The sequence below is a fragment of the Hermetia illucens genome, chromosome 2 (assembly GCF_905115235.1).
Source record: "Hermetia illucens chromosome 2, iHerIll2.2.curated.20191125, whole genome shotgun sequence".
Classification (NCBI taxonomy): domain Eukaryota; kingdom Metazoa; phylum Arthropoda; class Insecta; order Diptera; family Stratiomyidae; genus Hermetia; species Hermetia illucens.
Genome location: NC_051850.1, coordinates 136135578 through 136162934, shown reverse-complemented (window position 1 = coordinate 136162934; position 27357 = coordinate 136135578). Strand labels below are relative to the sequence as shown.

Genomic DNA, 27357 nt, shown 5'->3' with positions numbered 1-27357 from the left:
CAGACAACAGAGGACCTGGAGATGAAGCATCAACAAATGATCTTCACAACCACCTGGAGAACGTTATCATTGATACGGCCACAAATATACTTGGCCCCAGCCGCAAAAGGAGTCGGAACGGTAGGTTTGACGATGAATGTAAGCTAGCAACGGAACGGAAGAATGCCGCATACCGAGTAATGTTGCATTCTCAATGTACGCGGGCACGCGCAGAGACTTATCACGAACTCCGTCGAGCGGAGAAACGACTTCAGAAACGGAAAAAGAAAGCCAGGGAGAACCAACAGGTTTGTGAGCTAGAAAAGTACAGGGAGCAATCGTACCAGGCACGAAAGTTTTACCAATAAGTTAGCAGGATGAAGCCTTATACATCTCGATGCTCATCCTTCCGAGACAAAGTGGGAAATCTGATTTCCGACAGAATGGGTATATTGGAGCGATGGTTGAGTATTTTGATGATCAACAACCAAAATATCGGCGGGCAAGAGGTCCAGCCAACTGAAGACGACGGACAAATATTGCCACCACCAAGCAAAGAAGAAATAGTCTGTGCAATTCATCGACTTAAAAACCATAAGTCGCCAGGAGGTGGAATCTCGATGGAATTACAGCCGAATTGTTAAATATGGAGGCGACGAATTGTACCAAGTGGTTCATGAACTGATGCTCAAGATATGAGACAGCGAATCAATGCCTGAAGAGTGGTAAAGAGGCATTATCTGCCTCATGCATAAAAAGGGAGATGTCACACAGTGCAGCAATTATAGAGGTATCACGTTGGTGAGTACCATCGATAAGATATTCTCCTCTATCTTGCTATGTCGGATAGCCTTATACGCCCAGAACATCATTGGCCCATACCAAAGAGGCTTCACTCCAGGCAAATCAGCAACAGATCAGATTTTCTCTGTACGGCAAGCGATGGAAAAACTGTTGGAATATGGACATCAGTTACGCCTTCTTTTCATCGACTTTAAGGCTGCCTATGACAGCATAGTCAGGCTAAAATTGTATACGGCATGAGAGAATTCGGTATCCCAACGAAATTGATAAGACTGACTAGGCTGACCCTGACCAATGTGCGAGGCCAGATAAAAGCAGCAGGATCACTCTCAAGACCATTCGACATCAACAATGGTCTACGACAAGAGGATGCGCTATCATGCGTCCTCTTTAACCTGGCCCTCGAGAAAGTGATCCGTGATGCTGAGGTGAATGCAAGAGGTACGATCCTCTTCAAGTCCACCCAACTACTGGCCTCGGATGACGATATCGACATCATGGGAAGAACGACCCGAGACGTACAAACTGCCTTCATCCAGATCGAGCAAGCGTCGCGCGATCTTGAGCTGCAAAGTAATGAAGGCAAGAGAAAGTATATGGTGGCAATGTCAGCACCGAAAATCAACCAACCAACAACATCGAATCGCAGCGGCCAAACGGGAAGAATAAAGATAGGGGAATACAAATTTGATACCTTTGATAATTTCTCCTATCGAGGGTCAAAAACACAATCGATAACAGCTACGATGATAACATCCGCGCACTGTTATTGGAATCTGTTCGGCTCGAAGCGTTTCATCATAGGGTCAAAGCTCTTACTGTGCGAGATTATGATCTTGCCAGTCCTTAGAAAAAAAAACTGCGAACTCTTGGTCGCGTTCGAGAGAAGAATCCTCTGAAGAATCTTTGGTACCCTAAATGAGAATGGACGATTCCATAGCCTACATAACGCCGAAATCTATGAGTGGTACCACGACCGTCTGGTTGTGCTAGAATCCGACTCAACAAGTTGCGGTGGGCGGGTCACTTAATCCGTATGGGTAAGGTTGATCCGGCCCGGAAAATTTATAAGGGCAATATCTATGGTAGAGAAAGAAGATGAGGCAGACCCTGCCTGAGATGGAGCGTTGGCGTAAGTCAGAACGCCAGACAGCTTTTAGGGATATCGAATTGGCGAACCTCGGCGCAAAATCGGTATGTTTGGAGTTCCTGATTAAGGCAGCCTAGACCGGATACCGGTTGTTGCGCCGTTGATAATGATGACTTTCTTCATAATGCTTAAAACGTATATGGGACAGAAGCGGAATGATTCGGTTAACTTTCGTAATACTGCAAAGAGCTGTTCTAAAATGCGAGTCTGCACTTATCTTTACCGCGTACTTGAAGGTGTTATTAACGTTTTCTTCTGAATCCGACACTTCATTTCATCACATCTGTTGCAGATTTCCAGTAGCTCTGCCCCGATTACTGTGGGTCTTACTACTATTTTCCAGGGCAACCGCGATCCGTCCCTTGCTGATGATGATATAATGATGAAATTAGCGTACATGATCTTTTGTATGATTTTTAAGGTACCTATCACGACGTGGTGGTTGATTTGAGTTTGCTGTTGTTTACCGTGTGCGATTGGGCAAGACCGAAAAATGAGCTAAACCTCGCTGTTATTTTTGTTGGAGAGCTGGCTTTCAAAGCATGTTCTCGTCCATGGTATTGTCAAAATAAGACTTAAAGGAGCATAACAGCTACACATAAACGCGCAGCCTATAAATAGGACACAATGCTGCATCTGCAACTTCCCTTGGCTTGACCGCGGGACGTTCATTTTAGGGTTCTATCAGTTTAATTCTCGATCCAGAAATCAATTGAATGATTTCTGTAGGGGCGATTTCAGAAGTGATTCAAATCCTGAGCAACTGCTACTAGGAGCAATATTACAGGGTTATGTACTAACAAATCCCTCCGCAGCACTGAAGAAAGGAATGTGTTGCTCCCGAAATACGAAGCAATTATATTTACTTTCGCTAGAAACACCAAAAATATACGCAAATGGTAAGAAATTACATCGACATAGAGGTGCGTCAGATTTAACAGGCTAAATTCTATTCCGGAGCTAGATAGATGGACAGATGGGTTGCTTTGTGTAGGGCTATAGCTATGTTGCTCCATACTGCAGACTGCTGGTTTATTGTATGTCCTACCAGAATTAATTTAAGTGAAAAGTTCTGTCAAGTTGGCAGGTTTAGGAGATAATCCATTGTATGCCCCTGATCGAGCGCTTCTTCAAGGTTCATTATTCGCAGGTTGTATAGTTCTACTGCGAGCAAGGGTAGTCCCATAAGATGTGTGGTGCTACTTCGTCCTCTTAATTGCACTTTGCATATTGGGTCTTCATTACACATTCGGATCGTGTGCTTAGGAGAGCGACTGGTTATTAGGCCTAGCAGTGCCCCCTTCTCAATTTGCTTAGTTTCGGCTATTTTGGTCCATTCTGTAGAATTAATTTGCTATGCTTATTGTCCATTGGTGGGTCTTATTCGTGGGCTACTTTGTTAAGCTTTCAGTATCACATGGCTCTCAAAACTGCGATCATGCTGATTCCAAATGCAAGTTATTGCCCTACCAATAGTGTTTGGGATCTCCTTCTTACAAGATCATCAGTCCTCTCATTGACACCAATACTTTTGTATCCAGCTATCCAATTTGTCAGGGTTTTGAGATTTCGTTGGCTTTTCCACATCAGTTTGGATTGGGTTTGGGGTTGAAACGATTTCCTTCAAAATGTCGGCTAATTGCCGGGAAAACCTTGAGATATAGGTATTTTACAAACGCATCCACTTGGTGGGTTGGACTAGGGGTTCTGAGATGTTATTGCTCAAATTATCGCCAATAATCTTGTACCGCGGTAAAGTTTTCTAGATGGTTATCATTCCAATGATTCCTGTGCTCCCTAATTTTCCTAGATTCAACTTCGGAGTGGAATCAGTGTTTAGGTGATTTGAAGTTATTTTCCATATCCAGGTTTCGGTTTGTGATTATGTGTGTGGGGTGTCAATCTTCATGAGTCATCTACAGGTCTTTTTGTAGAGAAAATTACCTGTTACCTGTTGGATCCAATCCAATTTCCTATCCAAAATCTCTACCAGATAGTTGAAGATTTTCGCCAAAAAAGAATTTGATTTGAAATTCATTCGTCTTTCTCCTTTTGGTAGACACCACGAAGCTGGTTTTGTTAGGATTTATTGTAAGGTTCTTCTTTTGACCCTATCCTTGTTGCTATACTCAGAGCTTGTTCCAGCTGTCAGTTTCTTCGTAGGAATGTTCATCATATACTTGGATGTGTGGATGCGCTCGTCCACTGCATGGTCTCAATGTAGTTGCACATGACGTCGCTCTTATCATTTCTATACTGTGTCGTCTGGCGGCTGGCACCAACGGAGGTATTGTCGAAAACGTCTGCAATTTTCATCAGAATTTCAATAGCTATCACTTTGTTGTTTGGTAGGCTCTTCTTTCTCTTCGATACCAGCTGATGAAGCACCGTCTTATAGTCTATAAGACCCTAGCTGGCATAATACTTGCGTCCTAGGTAGTAGCCTCGAGAAAGTTTCTCGGTGAAGAGCGAACTGCTAATGACCGATACACGCTGGGACACACTGGGAGTCCCCGGAGCCGTCGACAACTCCCTGTCGACGTCGATGGGGTGATGTGAGCCTAGCTCTGCCAAGGTGGTAGTTGTGGCGTGTATCAGGAGCCAGCCCCTTCGGGACCCTGGTCGGGTAGTGTGCATTGAACCGGTGTTAGTAGACCGCGTTGCCCCGAGCGAGCGCTGATCCGTCCGTGAATTCCGGGATCAGCTAAGCGTAGGTCAGGCCTCAGGGAACTGGGGTAGGGGCTGTGTCCCCGAGGGTATACCCGTTCCTGACTATTGCGGCCCGCTCCCTTGCACACGATGCGCTGGTAAACAACTCAAATGGAGAAAAAAAACGAACAGAACGAGGAGATAGTGGAAATGGAGAGTGAGCTGACTGCGTTTATTCGCAGCACGAAAATGCGCCGCTCGCCCCAGCGCCCAGCGAAGGACGCAACAAGGGCTGAAATACCCGACGAGACATCGGGACGCGCAGACGGAGAGAAAGGCTCGGAAAGTGATGCAGCACCTGCAACACAGATAGGAGGAACCCAGACCATACAGCACAGTGCTGTAATTGGGGAAAGAGGCACAGTGGAAACTGCCGAAACTAATAAAATGGTTTCGAATATAAGCCGAGTGGGAGGACTGTCGATTACTCTGGCACAAGCGGAAGAGGAAAGACTTATTAAAAAATGCACAGCAATTGTGAAGCACATGCGATCTTCGACGTTCCTTCAGAAAAACGTCGGTAAGGGAGTGAAAAACGGGCTAATGGAACTGGAAGAGCTCCTGGACAGGATTTCATATTATAGGCGAACATGGAAAGTAAGACAAAATCCGCAGGAAGCAGAAACAACCGCGCTTCCCGAGGAGAACACCACGAGTACCAAACGGATCGCTGACAGCCCATTGCAGAGTGAACTTGGTAAAAAACGAAAGGAGGAAGGGACATCTGAAGGAGACTTCACTCAGGTACTCTCCAGGGCTGGAAAGAAGAAGGCGAAGAGGATCAAAAGACAACAACACGTCGCGCCATCAGAAAAACCTCTGCCTAAAACTAAAGCGGACACGAAGGATGGAGTGTCAAAAGAAAAGGTGGGGAGACGAAGGAGGACTAGACCGCCAGCTTTGCTTATTAAGCCGACGGAAGGCAAGACTTTTGCGGAAGTCCTCAGCGAAATCCGTTACAAAATCAAACCCGAAGACAACGGAGCGGAGGTGTCTTCCATACGTAAAACGAAGGGTGGTGGAGTCTTAGTCGAACTAGGCCCGAAGACTATAAATAAAGTCACGTTCTGTGAAGCAGTCAAGGGGCTTCTAGGAGAAAAAGCTTTGGTTTCTAGCCTGGAACCCACGTGTGCTTTAGAAATACGAGACCTTGACTGTCTCACGGAAAAGAACGAGGTAGAACAGGCCATCAAACGCGAATGCCCGGAGGTAACAAATGTCCGGATTGGTATCACCTCCGCAAACTCACGAGGCCAAAAACTCGCTGTGGTGGAAGTTGCCGAGCACTACGCGAGGAAGCTTCTAAACAGCGGGAAAATAAGAATTGGTTGGGTAGTGTGTAGGATACGAATTCGGGCCGCCCCAACCAAATGTTACAGATTTTTGGATTATGGGCACACATCTGCAAACTGTCGGGGACCTGACAGAAGGGCAACATGCCGTAAATGCGGTCAGGCAGGCCATAAAGCGAACAGCTGCAATGAAAAGGAAAGCTGCGTTCTATGCAAGGACCGTGGCGCGACTGATGAGAGCATTGCGCACACTGCGGGATCGGGGCGGTGTCCAGTTTTCAGAGCAGAACTGGAAAGAGCTAGGATACGGTCAACATGATTCGCATCCTACAAATCAATATGCACCGGAGTGCAACCGCTCACGAGTTGCTAGCGCAGTTCGCTGCGGAGACCAAAGCTGATTTAGTACTCATCAGTGAGCAGTACCGAAACAAGGGCCCAGTTTCATGGCACCCAGACATATCAGGTACCGCTGCCATCTGGGTTCGGGACGGCACCCTCCTGGGGGTTCTTGCCCAAGGCCGAGGGGACGGCTTTGTTTGGATTCGGTGTTCAGGGATAACGTTTTTTAGTGTCTATCTTACGCCGAATGAGACGATGCCGGACTTTCGTCGGAGGCTTGAGGCATTGGAGGACGCTATCTTAAGCACGGATGGGCGGATCCTGGTCGGAGGTGACTTCAATGCTAGGGCACTTGAATGGGGCATGCCTCACACAGATTCCAGAGGGAAACGAATTTTGGAAATGGCGGCGAGAACAGGAATGGTAGTTCTAAACACCGGATCCACCCCAACGTTCCGGCGCCCGGGCTGCGAAGGAAGCATTCCAGACGTAACCTTCGCATCGGAATCACTGGTGTCGCTGGTGGACGGGTGGCGAGTTCTGGAAGAGTTTTCGGCCAGTGACCACCAATACATTGCTTTTGAAGTGGTGGACACAAACTCTCGGTGTGCGCCACCCCAGCGATCTTTCTGTGTATGGAACGTCGCGAAGGTGGACACCGGGAAGTTTGTCGAAACTCTGGGAACGGGTGGGGCCACGCTGAAGGGTACTCCTGGGGGCGGTGGCGCCGCTGCTGACACTGTCATAAATTCAGTTATGAACCTGATAACGACGGTCTGCGGAGCCTCCATGCCCAGGAAGACATCGAGGCGCGGCAAACCTTCCATGTATTGGTGGACAGTGGAAATCGCAGAGCTCCGGAAGGAATGTCACAGGCTCCGCCGCTTAACACAACGTCTAGGCGACCGGGAAGAGGCATGTACCATAATGATGGAGTACAAATCAGCCAAAAGGAGACTCCGCAGCGCAATAAACAAGAGCAAAGCTCGCTGCTGGCAAGATCTGATCGACGAGGTGAACGGGGATCCGTGGGGACTCGGTTACAAACTTGTAACCCGAAAAATCGGGGCTCTGCGGAAACCCTGTTCACTTAAGGCCGAGCAGATGGACCGCATTGTGAGGGCACTCTTCCCTGCACACCCCGTATGGGATGGTGACGTCGGCGCGGAGAGCGCAGAGGACTGTCCACTTTTCTCTGTAAAAGAGTTGGAACAGGCAGTCCTCTCTATGAAAAACAAGAAGGCGCCAGGACCCGATGGTATTCCAGCAGAGGTGTACAAACTGGTATTCCAACACCGGCCAGGCCTACTGCTCGGTGCATTCAACGCTTGCCTGAAAGAGGGCATTTTCCCTGCTCGTTGGAAAGTTGCGAGGCTTGCGCTGATCCCTAAAGGGAAAGGCGATCCCGAACTGCCGTCTTCATACCGCCCGCTATGTATGCTTGATACTGCTGGGAAAGTGCTCGAAAAGCTCATCAGAAGTAGACTCGCTGAAGCGATACGCGCTGCCGGAGATTTATCTCCCCGGCAGTTTGGTTTTAGGGCAGGGAGATCGACAATTGATGCTGTCATGCAGGTCGTGGACGCCGTTTAACGAGCAGAGGCACATAGCCGCCGAACTCGACGGGTGGTGCTCCTCGTAACGCTTGACGTCAGAAACGCCTTCAATTCCGTAAGATGGAAAGACATTCTAGGCACACTAGACAATACCTTCAACGTGCCGAACTATCTCTTACGGATTTTGAGGGACTATCTGAGGAATCGCTCCCTGCTCTATGAAACACTAGAGGGTCAAAGGTGGATGGAGGTCACGTCGGGGGTAGCACAGGGATCCATCCTAGGGCCGGACCTCTGGAACGCTACCTATGACAGTCTGCTTAAACTCGACATGCCAGAAGAATCGCGCCTGGTCGGCTACGCAGATGATGTCGCAGCGCTTGTTGCTGGACGCACTGTCGAACAGGCGCAAAGCAGACTCGGCATATTGATGCGACGGGTAAGCGGATGGATGACTACTCATGGTTTCAACCTTGCACTGGAAAAAACCGAAGTAGTCATCCTGACTAAGAAGAGAATTCCGACCCTGTGTCCCATATCGTTCGGCGAGTCGATAATCGAGTCAAAATCAGCGGTAAAGTACCTCGGGTTGACTCTTGACTCAAAGATGAGCTTTTCTGAGCAAATCCAAGCAGCAGCGAACAAGGCTGCGGTTGGAGTCTCGGCGTTAAGTAGGCTAATGGCAAACATTGGGGGTCCTACGTCTAGTAGGCGACGTCTCCTGATGAGCTCAACGCAGTCTGCCCTGCTCTACGGCGCAGAGGTATGGGCTGGCGCTCTTAACAAGGAGGTATATCGTAGACGCCTCGCGCAAGTACAGAGACGGGGAGCTTTACGAGTGGCGTCTGCGTACCGCACAGTCTCTGAACCGGCCGTGATGGTGATCGCGGGAGTTATCCCCGTTGCCCTTCTTGCTAGGGAGCGTCAGGCCATATACAAGCGCAAGGGAGATGAGCCAAGGGAGGTGGTTGCTCGCGAAGAACGGCAACACACTCTAGACGAGTGGCAGCTCTCTTGGCAAAATGAAACTAGAGGCAGATGGACTGCGCGGCTCATCGGCAACCTAGGTGCGTGGCTGAATCGGAAGCATGGTGAGACTGACTATTTCCTTACCCAATTTTTAAGTGGGCATGGAAGTTTTCAGTCTTACCTGCACAAGATTGGAAAGGCGCATTCTCCGGACTGTGTGTTTTGCAATGGAGTTGTGGACGATGCCCACCACACTTTTTTTTCTTGTGGAAGGTGGGATGGGGTTCGTCAGCAGCTCTATTTAAACACAGGGGATCTCTCTCCAGACAACATTGTGGAAGAGATGCTGAGGACTGCTGACAGCTGGAACCGTGTTGCCCATTACATTCGGGCCCTTCTCGTTGCTAAGAAGATAGAACTTGACCGGTGGAGGAGCCGGATGGCAGGGAGTTCCTTGAACTGACAGTTCCCTTCCTCCTCTCCCCTCCCGTTGGTGAAAGGAATTCCCAGATTTGAAGGCTCCGCAAGGCGGGAGAGATCGGGGGCTGGCCCGAAGTAATGTGACAAACGGTTCCAGGCTAGCTCTCTGACGATGGGGAGGTGTTTAGTTGGTAGTCCGACGATGTACCGAATCGGGAGTCCAACACTGTGTGCGTAAATGCATTCACCTACCCTACCCAAAAAAAAAAAAAAAAAAAAAAAAAAAAAAAAAAAAATAGTCTATAAGATCTTCCCATATAATTAACATGTTAGGAAGGGGACAGGATATCAGTCTCTTGCTTATATGTTTCCCAACAGCTTTCTTCATATTACATTTTATTAGGTAAGAAGATAAGATTTTAGTCTGGGTTTGATCTCGCCCTAGCTTTCCTAGGAAGGTCATACTTACCTGCCTCCAAGTCGTAGGTAGACGCCTCTGTAGATTCATACTAGGCGCTTACAGACCGCAATTGGGACAGACGATTTATACGGTTCAAATACGTTACCACCGAATTGGATAGCTTTCAGTCGTTTTTACTCGTCTTATTGCTCAGAACTAGAAAAATGGATTCCCAGAAGGATTTGAACGGTTTGCTTTTCAGTTTTTCGTTTACTCCTTCGAGCCTCTTTAGTGCTGAAGTTCTTTGGAGAAAGACTTCTCGAAATGATTCCATTTCCTTGCAAAATTTCTTACATGAGTGTCTCTTATATCTTTGATTTACGTTAAATTCTCCATCATAGTCTTGCTAACGCTTTGGTCTTTTATCCTTATAAATAGTCGACGCCTAACCAGGAGAAGTGCCTTCAAGGTGGTCTGCTTTAATATTTCATGCTTCAGTTTACCTTTGGGTTGATTCCCATCGACTTTGGTGATCCAGCCAAACTCAGCTAACAAGTCGACATCAGTACCCATGATATGACCTTATGATCGACAGCATGTCTCTTAAGATTTTTGGTTGAGCTTACATGGGAAGCCATTTCCGGGGTACTTAAAATATTTTGTTTTGGCCTACCTGTTGTGAAACGCTAGGAAAATATTAACTGTTCAAAGAACTATGTTCTTGATAAAGTATTTTTCATCCTTAGTTGCTTTTGGAAGGTTTAGCGGTGGACGTAAATTCTCATGTGGGACATATGGCGATAACCAGGCGTGCGTGCATTACTGTCGATATTTGGCAATGTACTTCAACTCACTCCACCATTTTCCGAAAAGCTTGGTCCCCCGCCCACCTCGGTTGTTCTATGCTACTTAGTTCTAGGTGGACACTTTCGTCGGGCATCCTAGGATAGTAGGTTCTATTACCTCACATGACAGGCAATAAAGTTGGTACCCTTTATCAATGTGCTATAAGCTATTCAGTGCCTTTTCCCCCTTCTGATCAACACATCTCTGGGTATCTGGTCCAAACGGCGGAAAGGTTCCTCATGTATCTTTAGCCCGTCAGAGGATATAGCTTTATACTGAACGGAGGTAATAAGGGGCAGTCGATGTCATGGTGGCACTTGTAAAGATGTTGGCAAATGACGTATAGTCGAAACACAGCAGGAGTAGTCTGATCTTTACTGCTGTATGCGTCAGGCATATGGACAGGGACCATGGTGGAGTTCGTTATAGAATCGAAAGAAGAAGAATTCGGTTCGCAGTGATTTTACTACAATATCATACTTGGCATTGCTGGCAATAGCAAGCATAATCCCCCTCGACTCCTTTGCACGGTAAATGCATTTGTTGTATTTGAGATAGTGGATGGGCCCATCGACCTGCACAGAAGTGTTATTGGGAAAACATCCAATCGCTCAGCAATTGGGAGGATCATCCGCATAAAATTCATCTCAAATATTAGGAAATAGGACAACTGGAAAGCAAACTACTACTTTGCGCAGGAGATGGAGCCTGCGGTAGATAGTATCTATACTGCTTTGCATTGAATGATTCTTTTACGTCGAGGAGCCTAGAAAAGATGCTGCCCTATGTGCTTAAGGTGAATACGTCAGGGGAAACAATTGAAGGAGGAAACAGTGAGAAACTTCGCATTGTGGGAGTCTCATGGGAATCCTTCTTCACGAAGCGATAATGAAGTAGCGCTTCTGTGGATGTAAGGTGGGATAGAAGAAGGTGTTTTTCGAGAAGGAGAATGCTACATGCACCCTCTCCAGTTTGTGTACCTTTCGTAGTGATCTAAGCCCTTCTGTTCCTATTACTAGTAGTAGCAGTAGTCCTAGTTGGGGTCTATCTACTCAGTTCATCAACTACTGTATCTGTACTGTATTGGTTGTGGTAGTCCCTCACCCTGAGGGCAAGATTGGATTGTATTCATGAAAATATGATTGGAACCAGTTGGTGCTTCTGTTTGTCTCTTTTCTAACATTTCGCTCAGTCTTCCTGCTTCCCTTTGGTATAAGGCCAATCTGCCTTTCCGAATATGGAGTGTTGTCAAAAACGGAGTACGAAACATGTTAGGTAAATTGATCTGAAAAATTTAGGGTAAAAATGATCTTTTTGGAATGAAATCAAAACCACTTTTGAAATGAACGTCACTTTTTCCCGCCCCCAACCGTTAATATATGTTCGATTGCTACGCTGCTCTTACCACCTTGGAACCACTGTGAAAATATCATCTACTCCGGGTGATTTCTGTAGTTCAAGTTCAGTTTTCCTTCCTTATCTTACACTAGCTTCCAAGTATGCTTGTTTAGCTGCCAGTTTTCCTTTTCCTTCTCTTTGTTTGTATTGGGGTATCAGAGAGACTAGCACTGTTCACCACCGTGGGATAGGACCCCGGGAAATAAATTTTAGGAAGTTTGTGCTGAATGTTCTCTTCATTCTCGTGTTATGGAATCCTTGCCGCAACTGGTTGATCACAATTTACGGTGCAGTGGTAACCACGGGATCAGGGGCGAGCAGCTAAATAGCTTTGACTCGGCTTCCAGTGCAGCGTGGGCGCGGTAGCACTGGCCTGACTCGTGGGGAAGGTGGAGAAGCTAAGAAGCTATCCTCCTTATTCCAATCTTGGAGAAGCTGAAAAGCTATACTCCTTTTGAGTAGCAAGAAAACTAATGTTCAATCTTCTATTTCAATCTTCTATTTTAGACAGATAGAACTTATTGCTCTGCCCTTGGCGAAAATCTTATATGACCTGGATGGTGCTGTAGTTTGTTCACTCTCAACAGAGAATTTCCTTATATTACTTCTCTAGCTTTCCTGACTCCCCCGTCAGTGCTTTTTGGTACCTTGACTAATCCCCGTTTTTTGGCTTGGTTAAAGAAGACATTTATTCTTATCTACAGAATTCGCTGAAAGAACCATAAATTATCGTAGCAATTTTCCAAGAGTTTTGTTATAACAGAAGGATAATACCCAGAAGAGAAAAATAAACATTCCAAACTGGTGGGACTGCAAGGCCCAAAAGAGTACCAGAGCTTGGTACTTATTCCAAGTTGTATCCAACGTGGGGTTTTGAAACTGTGGGTTTAGCAAAATGAAAAGATGGGGTTGTTGGATTAGCGGGTGAAAATGAATACTTTCCTGGTTTGCACCGGTCCCAGTTCTAGGACAGATTGTCAGATATGAATCTTTGAGAGTAGATGGTTACTCGCTAAAGCGAGAAGGAACTATTAGTGAATCTCGTTGTCAAAAATTACCAATATGATTGAGGATTTAACTTTACAATGGCGTTACAACTTATGAGATGATATCATCTACGGTCAGAGTTCTTTTGAATGGAGTGGCTCCAAAATTCACATAGACGAATGGGAGGATATAAACTCCTATTGATAGGTGAAAATTTATATGGAAAGACCGCGTAAGGATCTACCTGGTCTTTTGACATGGCACTGCTTTTTAAACTTTTACTTTAAAAAAATAAGAGGGCGGATTTAGACGCTTCGTTTCTATTTAGTTAAAATTATAATCAATCACTAACAGTGTAAGGATCTCAAATATATTCGAAAACTTGCCAAGAGTGGAAGGAAGAGTCGTTCACAAATATTAATTAATTATCCTTATAAGCGAATCGCTAGAATATTAAGATCGTCGATAAGAATAACTGAAATTGACGAAGAACTGGAGTAAAGCCATATTTTTCCGCGAAGTTGGTGTCAATGATCGACACAACATGCACGACGAGGTGGGTATTACTAGCAATAGGCGCGGAATGAAAGAAAGTGTTTCCAGAAAAGAAAATGGCCAGCGGAAGCCTGAAAATATAAACGCCTACCAAGTCACTCCTGGTAAGAATACGGACTAGAGAGAAAGGAAATCTTAGATCCCTGCAAAATGACGGAGGAACTTCAAAACAGAATCCTCCCAGCGTAAGAAGCAGGGAAGCAGTCAATGAATTTACCCAATGAAAAGCTACCGGATCATTCAGAGAATCGTACCATGGACTTCACCTGGAAAAAGTAGGGAGGAAACCAATGCTGGTAAAGATATTTTGAGCAGATGGAAAAGTCTGGCTAACATATGCGAATATTCTGCGTAAAGTTAAAGGACCGGAGACGTACCAAAGGACGTACATATGAGTTAGGATGCAATGACGATTGATTGTAAGGACGTGAATGATGTCACCAGAAAAGCGGAGATTTGCGAGGCCTAAAGTTACAACTTGAGAAAGGCCACGGAACTTGTACTTTAGTATTTAAACTGTCACAATAACTCTCCCACCCGGAGCGACGAAAATGATCATTACGGCTTGCGAAATTCGCATCGCTTGTGTCAGCTCCTAAAAGGTGTTTCCAATATTTTGAATTCTCACATCTCCCGAAAATTTGCTCGAACAAGTAGGTCAAAGTTATACAGAGAACACGTAGAGAAAAGTGACATTTCCAAAGCTTGTAATCGGAATTGCAAATGTCTGCAACGCGAAAAGACATAGGACAGTTACATCGACCGTATCGAATGCAGCATCAGACGTCCGACGTTTAAGAAGGCGATTTGAACAATCTGTAAATTAACCCCTTAAAACTCAACTTGAATTATTGTCAAGCAGGTCGGGAAGCACTTTTTTGAATGGACGTGCTAAAACTGAATCATCGCAAACACGATTAAGGGCCCAGAAGACAGATTCACGTTAGCTAAGGTAGGAAGCGGCCAGATTTTCAGCTGCCAAGCTGCCTACGCCCTTTGGTAGAAGAAAAAGACATCCAAGAAATCCGATGAGCGAATGTGCGAGGAAATCCTGTTGTATGAGACGACGCTGACGGGAAATGTAGGAAAAAATGGCATAAACATAATGTATGTAAACATCGATTTCGGGATTATGTAAAGAAGCAGATTCTGTCCCTGGCAAACGCTCACCAACAGCGATTTGTTGCGTATTAGTACTGTTCCCCAACAAGTTCCTAGTGAAACTTTACTTATTGTTTGGATAAGTCCCCATGAAAAGCCTGATGCAACTAAGGAGGAAGTCCTTGAGGCCGTGAAGAAAATTACCGAAAATAAAGTCGCAATTTTAGAAGGTATCCTGAATAGCACTTTGTTAACGGACGTGAAGATAGTACAAATTGACCCACCCAAATAGATCTGCATGTTTTTTCTCTTTGCTAGTGTTATTTAGTGGTCTTGCAAATACTATTGGTATTATTATTTCAAATAATTTAATCACTAGAAATACCGCATAATTGGTGGTCTCAAGGGGACATGGTGCAGAACAGTAGAGAAGGAGTGCAGGAATCTTAGGGAATCGGGGGAAGCTAAAGTACAGGCAACTGCAAGCGGTGGCGCGTGGGTATGGTTGACGCGTTATACCTCACCGAAAGGTAAATCGCATGCTTATATATAAATGTACATACATCAATGAATTGCATTATCAACAACGGGTTCCTGCCGTACCATATCCGACGAAGCAGCATATTTCAAAGAAGGCGTGATCCCATTAACATCTTGGTAAACGAGTGTTGATATTTCCATGATCCAACATATGCAACGGTGAGTCCCATATTTACCATCGGCAATTGGCACGTATTGAATCTCTTTTGCAGTCGCAAAAGAGATGAAATGACAGCTACCGAATTATCCAAGATGTTTCAAAATGGATTAAATGAAAATATGGAGATGTTAACTACTACTTGACGTAACTATAATAATAATCGTTGGCGCAACAATCCATATTGGATCAGAGTCTTGAAGTGTGTTAGAGCACTTCATTCAATACCGAAACGTTAGACTACAGTATACTGTAGGGGGAAATGTGGTCAGCATTGCAGTCGCCCGAGATTATTACGCTGATTTGACTCAGGTGCTCATTCACAGCTGAGTCGGCTGGTATCCGACGTCAAATCACGATATAAATACCAGTGCCACCAGTGAGATTTGAACCACGACCTTCCGTACGACAGCCTTGTGCTTTAATCACTCAGCTATCCGGACATCTAACGTAACTCCTAGGCGGATATTATAAGTATGGTACTTATCTGTACCGTTTCAGGCAAGACAAATTCCCATATCTGCCTCTACTGTCACTTAAGAATATCGTGGAGTATTTTGGCAAGATTTTTGATGGCCATCTACAGTGTGTGTGAGGAAGGAGGAGCTTCGAAGTAAAGTGATGGCGGAGCCAGCGCTTGTTTGATTGGGTGATTTACGCGGAAATCCATTTGGATCTGAACTTTCCAACGTGTAAGAGCACTTCATTCAAGACCATAGGGTACACTACAGTAAACTGTAGGAGGCTATGTGGTCAGCATTGTATTTATTACCCTGATTTGATTTAGGTATTCGTTCACAGCTGAGTCGACTGATATTCGACACCTAGTGTTGTATGTAAATTTAGCAAAAAAAGATGCAAAAGTTATCGGGTCTGGAATCTGCTTTGATTACGAGCTTATTGACGAGGAAGCCAAGTAAAGGGTACGAAGAGAGAACGGTCTGCGATTATATAGGAGAAGGGGTAGGGGAATAACTAGAGGAGCAAATAAAGGGTCACATATGGGGAGACGTAAGCAAAACCTAATCCCATAATAGTTGAGTCAACTTCAGAGCCAACAAAATAGAAAAGGACTACGGGGCCGAAAAATTCTTAAGTTTCCACACTTTATAGCTTCCTCGCTCACTTTTTAAGGTTTTGTGTTAACACAAAAGCCTTATTAAAATCGGTTTACTGTCTGTCTGTCTGTCTGTCCGTCACACGCATTTTTCTCGGAGACGGTTATAGCGATTGACACCAAATTTGGTAGAAAGGTGGGAACTATGAACGCTCGCGCATACAGTGAATTACATCGTTTTACGTCGAATTTAAGGGGGAGTCCCAGTACATGCAAAAGGGGGGTGTAAAATTTTTTTTCATCAAATATAGTCATGTAGGGTATCAAATTAAAGGTCTCGATTAGTACTTTTCAAAGCCGATCTTAGTTTTGACATTCATTGGAAGGGTGGGGAGTGCGGGGGGTTGAAAGTGATCACTTCTTTAAGGGGGCATTCTCAGAAACTACCCAACCAAAAAATCTGAAAAAAATCAGGAGGCTGCCACTATATGGTGCCTGGGCTCCGAAATACCTTCCATGCCGATATCTGTTTAAATAAAGTTAATAATAGTATATTACTACATTTTTTTGTAATTGGTTAGAAACCCCCCTTAAGTTCATCCTAGTACCATGAAATTTTGCAGTGATATAGGCTATAATATAGAGCATGATCTTACCAAGTTTGGTGGAAATCGCACTATTACTAACAAAGTTATAATACCTCAAATTTGTTGCTTCTTTGAAAATTGAAGACTATGAATGTCAATATCACCCGAAAGTGGATCCTCTCACATAATATATGGATATATTACGTGCTACGTACTAAGAAATACACAAAACCTTTCGTATCTGAAGCGTCCAGCTTCCGGTTTCCCGACTTGTTTTAACCTAGTCTGGTTGCGGTACCCATTGATAAAACAAGACACTTTAGGAGAGATCAAATGGCAGTATAAGCCCCAGTGGGAAGCACATATTGGTACCCACGATGGAGTATAATACCTGGGAAACGCCGTGTGGTGACCACTGGGAGCTCTTTCTTGCCAAAAAGCTGCAGACGGAGAAGAATGAAGGCGCGTCTCCCGTCTCTAAAAACGGGACAAACTGCACCAACTGGTCGTCCAGGTTGGGGGTTGAGTAGGGCTGAGAACCCTACATGAAAAACGACTTGTTACGAAGCCACAAAAGGAGCCTCGGAGTGGACTGACAAACCCGGCAACATGAACGGAGTAACGATTTGCTAATTTTCTCATGGGAACGTGCGCTCTTTGTAGAGAGAAGGAGCTGTCAAACAGCTAACCGATACCCTGTCCCAATATAGGGCTAATGTAAAGGCGTTGCCGGAGATGCGTTGGGCAGGGACCGTTTTTCTGCAGAAAAGCTACTGCATCAGATATTATAGTAACCATTCAGTTAATCATCAGAGTAGGTTTCTTAGTCAGCCAAAAATGAAATCTGCTGTTATCGGTTCGCAAAGCATAAGCGAACGGCTATGCACTCTGCGCTTGCAAGGCAAATTTAGAAATATAAGCCTAATTAACGTTCACGCCTCTACAGAGGAGACTGCAGATTCGGAGAAGGATACCTTCTACGAACCCTCCAAGCCTGTCCGAAATATGATGTTAAAATCATATTTGGGGATTTTAACAGCCAAGTAGGGACGGAGCCCGTATTCAGGTGATAAGTTGGTTCCCATAACGTACATAAGGATACCAATGAAAACGGACTGGAGATTATTCAATTAGCAGTGTCACACGAAACGGTTGTTGGAAGTACCTGGTTTGTGCGGAAAGCGGTCTACAAACAAACGTGGGCTTCTGCAGATGCGAACACTTTCAACCAAAGTGACCACGGGTAGTATAGAAGAAACATATGCTATGCAATTCATCGACTAAAAAACCATAAGTCGCCAGGAGCCGATGGAATTACAGCCGAATTGGTTAAATATGGAGGCGACCAATTACACAAAGCGGTTCGTCAACTTATGTTGAAGATGTGGGACAGCGAATCAATGCCTGACGACTGGCTACGAGGCAACAGCTATCCAATGCATAAAAAGGAAGATATCCACGCAGTGCAGCAATTATAGAGGTATCACGTTGATGGGTGCTATCTATAAGATATTCTCCGCTATCTTGCTAGGTCGGATAGCCCCATACGAATATCATCGCCCATACCAAAGAGGCTTCGCTCCAGGCAAAGCGGTAATAGATTAGATTTTCTCTCTGCGACAAACGAAGGAAAAACTGTTGAAATATAGACATCAGTTGCACCATCTTTTCATCGACTTTAAAGCCGCCTATGATACCATAGCCAGGGTAAAACAGTACACGGTTATGAGAGAATTCGGTGTCCCGACGAAATTGGTAAGACTGACTAAACTGACCTTGCCTAATGTGTGAGGTCAGATAAAAGCAGCAGGTTCACTCGTGAGACTATAGAACATCAACAGCGGTCTAAGACAAGGGGATGCCCTTTCATGCGTCCTCTTTAGTGTGGCCCTGGAAAAAGTGACCCCTGATGCTGAAGTAAATACGGGGGACACCATCCTCTTTAAGTGCACCCAACTTCTGATCTATGCTGACGATATCCACATCATGGGAAGAACAGCCTGGGATGTACAAACTGCCTTCATCCAGATCGAGCAGGCGGTGCAAGATCTCGGGCTGTATATAAATAAAGCCAAGGCAGATAGGAGATTACAACCTTGAGAGTGTTGATAATTTCTCCTATCTAGGGTCGAAAATCACAACCGATAACAGCTATGACAATGAAATCCGCGCACCGTTGTTGGCTGCCAACAGACCCTGCCTGAGATAGAGCGATGGCGTAGGTCAGGATGGCAGACAGCTTTTAGGGATATCGGATTGGCGGACCTCGGCGCCAAACCGGGATGTCTGGAGTTCCTTACTAAGGCAAGTCTAACCATATAGCGGGTGTTGTCCCCTTGTTGGTGATGATTTTGAAAGAGCGTTTCATGATATCCAAGAAGTAGTAGTTAAAACAAAGCTTATTATCGAAGGTTATACCGTGGTCTTAAATGAAGAAAATGATATGGGTTATTCACCAATAAAGTAGGAACCTAATTGAGCACAATATCGAATGGCATTTAGTGTCACCTCGTTCACCAAACACCAAAGCTCCAACGTATCTAAGTAGGATTACCAGAGAGAGGCGAAACAGGAATAAATAGTTTAAGATTATCTCCGTAAAGTAAATACAAAGAAGGGAGGATTGGAGAAAGGTTATTAATAAAAGTTGAGGCCATTAATAAAAGTTTGGGAACTTCAAAGGGTGGAGAGGAGGACAAGGATGAGCAACCATGAAAAGAAACTGTACAGGAACAGTTAACCATGTAGGAGCCGAGCCATGAGATAATTGAGGAGGGAAAGGTGAGGAAAGAGAGTTTGAAAAAGTATGTTGTGGTTGGTGAGACTTCTAGCATCGAAGTTGACTAGTTTGATCGGGTTAGAAGCACTAGTTAGATATTTCAGAAAGCTATGTTGCTCTTTCGTTAAGAAACAGAGAAGTAAGAACAGAATTGGTCACAGAATTGTTGTGCATAATTGGCCTTGAAGCCCGCAAAATTGACGCAAATGGGGAAAGATTGAGTGAAGTTTACTGGAATTGAGAGTGTAGGATTAAAACAGTTTGAAATAATCGCGAGCTATGGCGGCTTCGATGCTAATTTAGTATCGCTTATGTGCTATTTTAATCATTGATTTCATAGAGTAACATATAGTTTTGAAATGAGCAAGATCAGTGACATGGATGGAAAACAAAAGTGTGATCGGTGGTATATTTTTTAGGTCAGTGTTTTTATGAATCTTTGCGTTGAGCCAAGTTGGATAAGAGAGTGGAGATGTGAGAGAAGAAGGGACATAACAAGGAAGGAGATCGTAAAGAATTAAGTACTTTTGATCGCAAACAAATGACAAACCAGGGATAAGTAGCATCTTACAAAGTTTTCATTTTGCAGAAACTCAATGTAAGGAATTGCAGTTCCGACCTGGAAAGAAGCGCTATTTACATAGCGAATGATCGGATAATTATAATAACTGCTAACTGCTGAAATCAAGTACTTGAATGCATAATTGGTAGTCATGATTGACAATGATATGTCTGGCTAGGAGTGGGGCACAAAAGCCCAAAAACCTTTAACCTTATTGCGATATCGTGGTAGTACCAGGAATACGAGGTGAAGTATTAACTTCCAGAAGCACTATGAAATATAATTCGCAGCATTTCATTCATAAACTCAAAATCGAATCCTTGAAAATTGGTCTGCAACCACCTAAGCAATTTAGTTTATAACTTTTTTAAAGTAAAGTTTGCTCAACCTTTCCTTGATTTTTAGTTAAACCTAAAAGTGTTTCTGGGGTCCAAACAAATCCTGCATTAAAGAATGCGCCTGTACATGTTGCAGGAGTGGATTCAGGTTCAGCTGAATTTCACATAATTTAACTACCAACTTTTTGCAAGTTGTCAACTCTTAGAGTCACAACAACCAACAAACCACCAAGCGCTTTTTCAAGAAATCTCATCTGATTTGTGTTGATTCTCTGCAGACAGCATCTAGAGAAAACGTTGAGCAGAATAAAGTGTAAGGAATGGCTGTTACCCTAGCGCCAGGGACTATCAAAACTGAATGGCAAGAGTCGAAATGTCAGCGCTGTGAGGCATAGGCTAATACCCCAGAGATAAGGCACCCATCGCGGCAAGTCCTTTTTGGGAAAATTCATATACATATATTCATACTCACGTTCACCAGCTCGTCCTTTTCCTTTTCCCGTTTTGCCTTTTGCTAGTTTTCCTGCCTTCTGCGATCTGAAGAGCTTTTCGACTTTTTCGCCCGTTTTCTAGATAAGAATCTTGTGCTACTGATGCTCCGTGTTGTAGTTGTTGGCGAGATTGTATGAAAAGCGAAAAGTATCCTCTTCAGTGCACTACTCCGTCGCGTCGTCTTTAAGCTCCTTCACTTTATTATCATGGCACAAAACTTTTTCGACACTCTTTTTATTGTATACGTTACGTTCTGCTTTACGTTATGTCGCAACGAGGAATCCACTCCGTTTCATAATGGGACACAGTTGTCCTGTACAAATTAAAATATCCACTCGAAATTTACTTAGACAGAAAACGGATTCCGCCCGGATTCCTTTTCTGATGTAATTAGGAAAATGCAAAATTTATGAACGAAGACGCGCGCGAACTCCCCTTTCAGCCGAGGTCGTTCAGAATCTACTCCCTTGCGCGGATTTTGGTTCAGGACGAAACTCGATTCACCTTGGAAAACGAATTGCGTCAGGTGGTTGCACTGTTGAATTCTTTTTCCGTAATACACTCGTACAGAATAAACGTGCTCTCAACGGTATCGCCACTTCATTCAGCTTAATTGGCTACTTATCAATCTCAGTATTTAATTGCGTATCCTCGAGGTGGCTCGAAATATCAGATAAAATGAATGACTACATTCGTAAGTCACTTGACCGGTTGGGGCTAAAGGAAATTTTCCTGGGAGAGGTTTTATTTAAACGCTGTAGAACCTTCGCCACGAAATGTTTACGTTCGTAAGATCCAGGGGATACACAGTCGAAAGTTATCGAGGGAGAACCGAGAGATTGACGATGGCGACAGAGAACACAAAAGCCGAGTTTTTAGGGAAAACAGGACTTAGTTAGGTCTACCACCACACCGTGAAATTTCAAATAAAAAAGCCGAAATTCGAATGTAAATCTGCACGAAGAGGCGAGGCTAAACGAGGATGGGAAGATAGTGGTGGCATGGGGTGGTGGCACAAAAGTATTTTTCAAGTTTAGTACACACAAGGACAACGGACCCGAATCGAAAATTCACTGGCATGAAAATTACGAGCTCGGTTCAACTCAAAACGATTTATTAGCTTCACGGATGCAAGGGCAATTATAACTGGGGTGGAAATCTATTGGTATAAGCCAGGACTTGGTATATAAACGTTCGTTTTGCTAATTTTCCAATTTGTTTTATCCTTTTGCACCTTGGAAATTCACTATTATGTCCTTTGAGTTCGCTCCCGTTTATATGCTTCCCCGAACGTTTTAAATCTCGACGTAGACTGAACTCGCCAGCCCCTAATTTTCCGATTTCCCGAAGTCCGTACTTTGCCCGTAGTTTCAACTTCCAAGGTTTTATCGAAAAAGTGCTTTTTCGTTCAAAGCAGCATTTCTCTGCGCCAGACTTGAACCTGACGTGCAGTGTATGGACGGCGAATACAAGGGTAGACTTAACGAAGCATTTCTGTGTGTTTATGTAAGGAATGTACTTGGAGGGTTGCAACTGAATGTGTATGTGTTTGTGTGTGAAAAGAAGATAACAATAAAAAGTTTGTTATTATCAGAATTTTCCTCATGTCAGAATTTTCATAATGAAAGCTAGGAGCAGCTTTCTTCGGGAATTGCAGGTGATGCCAGGGGTAGTTGGTATGGAGATGAGTTCCACTGTTGATTTTGTGTGGAAGATATTGAATAGTGGTTGGAATTTAAGGCTTAGACGAGTAGTGATACGTTTTCTGGCAAACTGTTTTCTTTTGTTCTGGATGACAGTAACCAACTGCTCTGGAAAGGATAATTTATGCCTCATTATTTCGTAGGATACCTCTCTTTATTTTTGTCTCTCCATGAGAGGTTAAGACAATTGATTTAACAAAATTATTGTAATTCCTTCCCATCAACAATATTATTTTGAAGTTTATCAATAGTTGAACTTGAATGTGTGAGAACTGTGTGAGAACACAAGAATTTTATCACTTTTCTGAAATAGCAAATTTTTGCCCGATAGTAGTGAATAAATTGCAAATTGTTCTACATACTGACCTTGAATGGCCAATTTTTAAGCTTTTGTGTAAAACAAAAACCTATTTACATCGGTTTACCGTTTGTCTGCCATTTTTTGGAAGTGCAAATTTTCAAATCAATCTAGCAGTATGTGATTATTTTTGACCCTTGGAACAACTCTTAATTCCTGTCCACTTCTCCGCGGAATCACTGCAAAGTCTTACTTTGTGAAGTAGATATAATTTTAACTACAACTTAATAGGTTCCCTGGTGTGGCCACCTCTTCCACCAGGTTCTCTCGTGTGACTATCTCTTCCACTGGTTGCTTCAGCCTCTTTCTTTTCTCTGCGAATTTAAAAAAAAACTGAGAAAACATGCACGGCATCCTTTCAGATACCGTCGGAGCTAGACGAGTTAGGTGTGCTGGCCAGTTTAAACCTATGCAGGTGATGTATCCTAGTTGTTTCTTTGGATCTAGACCTTAATACATAGAACTAATTTATGAGCCCATCAACCATTTTCTTCCCGTTTCCATTGTTGCGGCTACCTACTCAACGATTCTTCGCTTTTCCAGTTGTTACATTACGGTATGGATATCCTCAAATTGATAGACCAGTAGCTTAATCCAAACTACAATTTATATTTTACAGTGTATATATATATTTCGGGAGCAACTTACCTCACAAAGCTAGCTTTGTACTGATCAAGGGGGTAAGTTGCTCCCTAAGTATATATACACTGTAAAATGAAAATTGTAGTTTGGAGTAAGCTAGTGTTTGAAATAATAAAAACTTGTTGTTTCTTTTTCGTTGGTGTGAATATTTATTCTTGCAAATACCGATATTTCGGGAACCACTTGTTCCCTTCATCATCAGCAAACTTGTTAGCACTGATGAAGGGAACAAGCGGTTCCCGAAATATCGGTATTTGCAAGAATAAATATTCACACTAACGAAAAAGAAACAAGAAGTTTTTATTATTTCAAATAATTAATCGTTGGAAATACCGCATAATTTCACTTAGGTAAGCTACTGGTCTATCAACTTTAGGCTTAACTACAAATAGAAGACAATATCTAACCTCTTAGTCATGGATATCCTCATTTCGGATGTGATCAAGGCGTATTGCACCTCTAGCCAAATGCAACATTTTTGCCTCCATTACCGCGAGATGCCGTTAATTGTTTTATATAGTCGGCCAACGGTCAGATCCATAGAGAATGGTAGGGCGGACGAAGCAGTAACAAATTTTAGATTTGAGATGTTCGCTGATACGTCCATCACAAAAAACACCACTTATTGGCTGTTAGTATTGAGCCGAGATATTTAGTGTGTGTGATGGTGCCCGTTTCAGATTCAATCTGAGACCGTATAGCACGAGGCGATAAGGAGTTGGATGTCGCGTTTGACAGTGTCAATAACAAGAATAAACAGAAGGTGTGAGAAGGGCATTCCTAGATGAACACCGACAGAGACACGAAGCGCTTTTAATACATCCGCCACACTTCGAACTTTATTTTCCGGATCATGGTAGAGCATTTGAATCCAGCGCACGAGCTCTTCTTGTACTAAGTGTCATCGTAGAGCATACCAGATGAGTTCGTGAGGCACACTATCAAACGCTTTTTCCAGATCCGGAAATGAAAATGTATTGCGTCAGTAGTTCCGCAGTTCTTGACAAACCCGGCTTGATTAACTACTATTTGAACGATTTCGGCAAAACGGTTGTCAAAAATGCGTTCAAAAATCTTCACGACTAGGGACAGCTTCCGGACCCGGCGGTAATTTAAATATTCCGTTAGTCGGGGAACCAAAATTTTTCAAAAATAACTGCCATTTTACTTCCATTTCTGAATCGGGCACATTTTATAGTCTGTTAAATTTTTCAAAAATTTAGGAATTTGAAATCTTCCTCAATTAGTGGAAGAAGGGGATAATCGCTAAAATTCCAAGGAAAAGCATTTGTTTTGAGTGCGACCTTCTGTACCAACTACACCAACATCTTTTGGATTATTGCGGTGGTCAGAATTTACATAGTGGATACACCTTACCTTCATCAATTTCGAGAAGACTTTTGACAGCATCAACAAGATTTTTTTTGTCTTCTACCCCGGAGGGAAATTCCGAGGAGGCCCAAAATGGCGGATGATGCGTCGAGGTAAAATCTTCAATTCCGAAGCCGTTAAAGTTGAATGCTGACGTCGATATTTTGCTGTTGCGATGTTCGTCAGTAGTTCCGCAGTTCAAGACAAATCTGGTTTGATTAACGTTTATTTCTAAAATTTCGCGAATACGGTTGTCAAAAATACGTTGAAAGTAACCGAGTCTGACAGCAATTCGAACATTCTACTGGACTACCTTTCTTTTTCCATATTGGAGCTGTTGAACTTTCTTGCCAGCCATATGGTGCTCTACTTTCCTCAATAACCTGATTGAAGAATACACTGAGCGAGAGTGTTGGGTTTCAGCTCTTCGATTTCTAGGGCTTAGATGCGATGCCGCCAGGTCTTATGGCCTTCTGCAATTTAATTCGTTTTATTGCTTCCTCTACTTCAGTTGCGCTTATAGGTGGAATTGCTCCAAATGTCGGGAATGCTTGCGGAAGTGGAGGATGAACAAATTCTTCAGTTCAAATCTGCTTGAGATATTCTCTCCATCTATCCTTTGAAGCTCGACGGTCGGTAAGCAAAGTACCGTTCTTGTTATTAACACAACAGTTTACCGCAAAGATCTTTGTAATGGGACGCTCGAGTGACAGTGATCGGTTTCTTTGTTTCTTGTAAATTTGCCAATTCTCAAGCGTTTTATCATCGAGACAGTTGTGGTAGAGGCGCTTCTTTTCACGGACCTCAAAACCTAAGCATCACGGTTGATGAACCGCTTACCAGGCTTGGTGACTCCTAGGGTTGCATAGGCTGTTTTGTGTATAGTGTCTTTAATCCACGATTCTTTCACATTCGTAATGGTTGGTAATTGCGTAAGTGAAATCATTTCTTCTTTCTCACGAAATCGCTACCATTTAATGCGCGGCGGGCCGGTGCGATCCTCACGCTGTTTTATCGGTGGTTTGATTCGCAGAACGGCAATCAACGATGTTAAGGTGTGATGGTCTCATAAGGAACGGCTTTGCTATCAGTGACGGTGGTAAAATGTCAGCGTCTAATGAGAATATTGTCAATTTGTGTTTCATTATTCCCACTATAAAAGTGTAGGAAGTTGAAACAATCGTTTGATGAACCATGTATTCATCAGTACAAGGTCATGGATGTCCGCAACATCGATTATATTATATCATATAAACCCGTTTCCCCATGACACCTGTTACCGTCTGTCTTTTCGCCTACATTACCATTAATGCATTAATGCCTGCAATGATGATATGATGACTAGCTCGTTGCAGGTTTTTGTATCGACAAGTTGCCAGAAGGCATCTTTCCGGATATTAGGTTGATCTATCTGTGGTGCATACGCGGTGAAGAAGCCGATCAGTTGATATAATAGCGAGCTTCATCAGTCGGTCATCAGATCGTTCGAATTCTTTAATGCCGTCAAGGAAACCCTCTGAGATGGCAATGCCAACACCGTATTGAGTGTGTGTTCGCACTCTATGTCGAGCTGAACGTTTCAGATAATTGTCGTGTATTAAAATCGTTGTCCAGTTTGCCACGAGAAGGAGGTAGGTGCTACATTCGTTACACCCACGAAGCTTATATTTCTAAATTAGCAAGCGTAGAGTTCATAGCCGTTCGCTTATGTTTTCAAAGCTGAAAATAGCAGGTTTTATTTTTTGACTGACTAAGAAACCTACTCCGAGCACATGTTTCACTGGATGGCCACTATTATATATTGTGTAATGGCTCTTCTCTAGAGAACAGGGTATCGGCTAGCTGCTTGGCAGCTCCATCTCAGTACACGGAGCTCACATTCCATGAGCAAATGCGCGAATCGTTATTCCTTTGTCGTTGCGGGTGCGTCATTGTGTTGTCAATCCAGTCTGAGGCTCCTTTTGGGACTTCGTAGCAAGTTGTTTTCCATGTAGGGTTGTCAGTCCTACGCAACCAGTTGGTACGATTTGTCCCGTTTTTAGGCGCGGGAGAATCGCCTTCATCTTTCTCCGTCTGCAGCTTTTCGTTAAGAAAGAGCTCCCAGCGGTCACCACGTGGAGCTGGAGATAGGGTTTGGTAGTAGAGCTGTTGGTGTTGGTTCAGCAGTCATTTCCCAGGTTTCGTGTTCCATCGTGGGTACCAATCCACGTTTCGCCCACCAATATATTATTATTAACTTTATTTTAGCAGATATGGTGACGGA

The 27357-nt window shown here is 43.8% G+C and overlaps 1 protein-coding gene across 2 annotated transcripts in view; it reads right to left on the bottom strand.

Annotated features, from left to right (window-relative positions):
- The window catches only part of LOC119647641 (G-protein coupled receptor 52), a 152150-nt gene extending 129803 nt beyond the window's left edge, over positions 1-22347 (bottom strand). For both annotated transcript variants that reach the window (XM_038048703.1, XM_038048704.1), the window contains exon 1: positions 21001-22347. The gene's annotated coding sequence lies outside the window, so the exon portion shown is untranslated. The remainder of the gene's footprint in view (positions 1-21000) is intronic.
- Positions 22348-27357: the final 5010 nt, after the last annotated feature.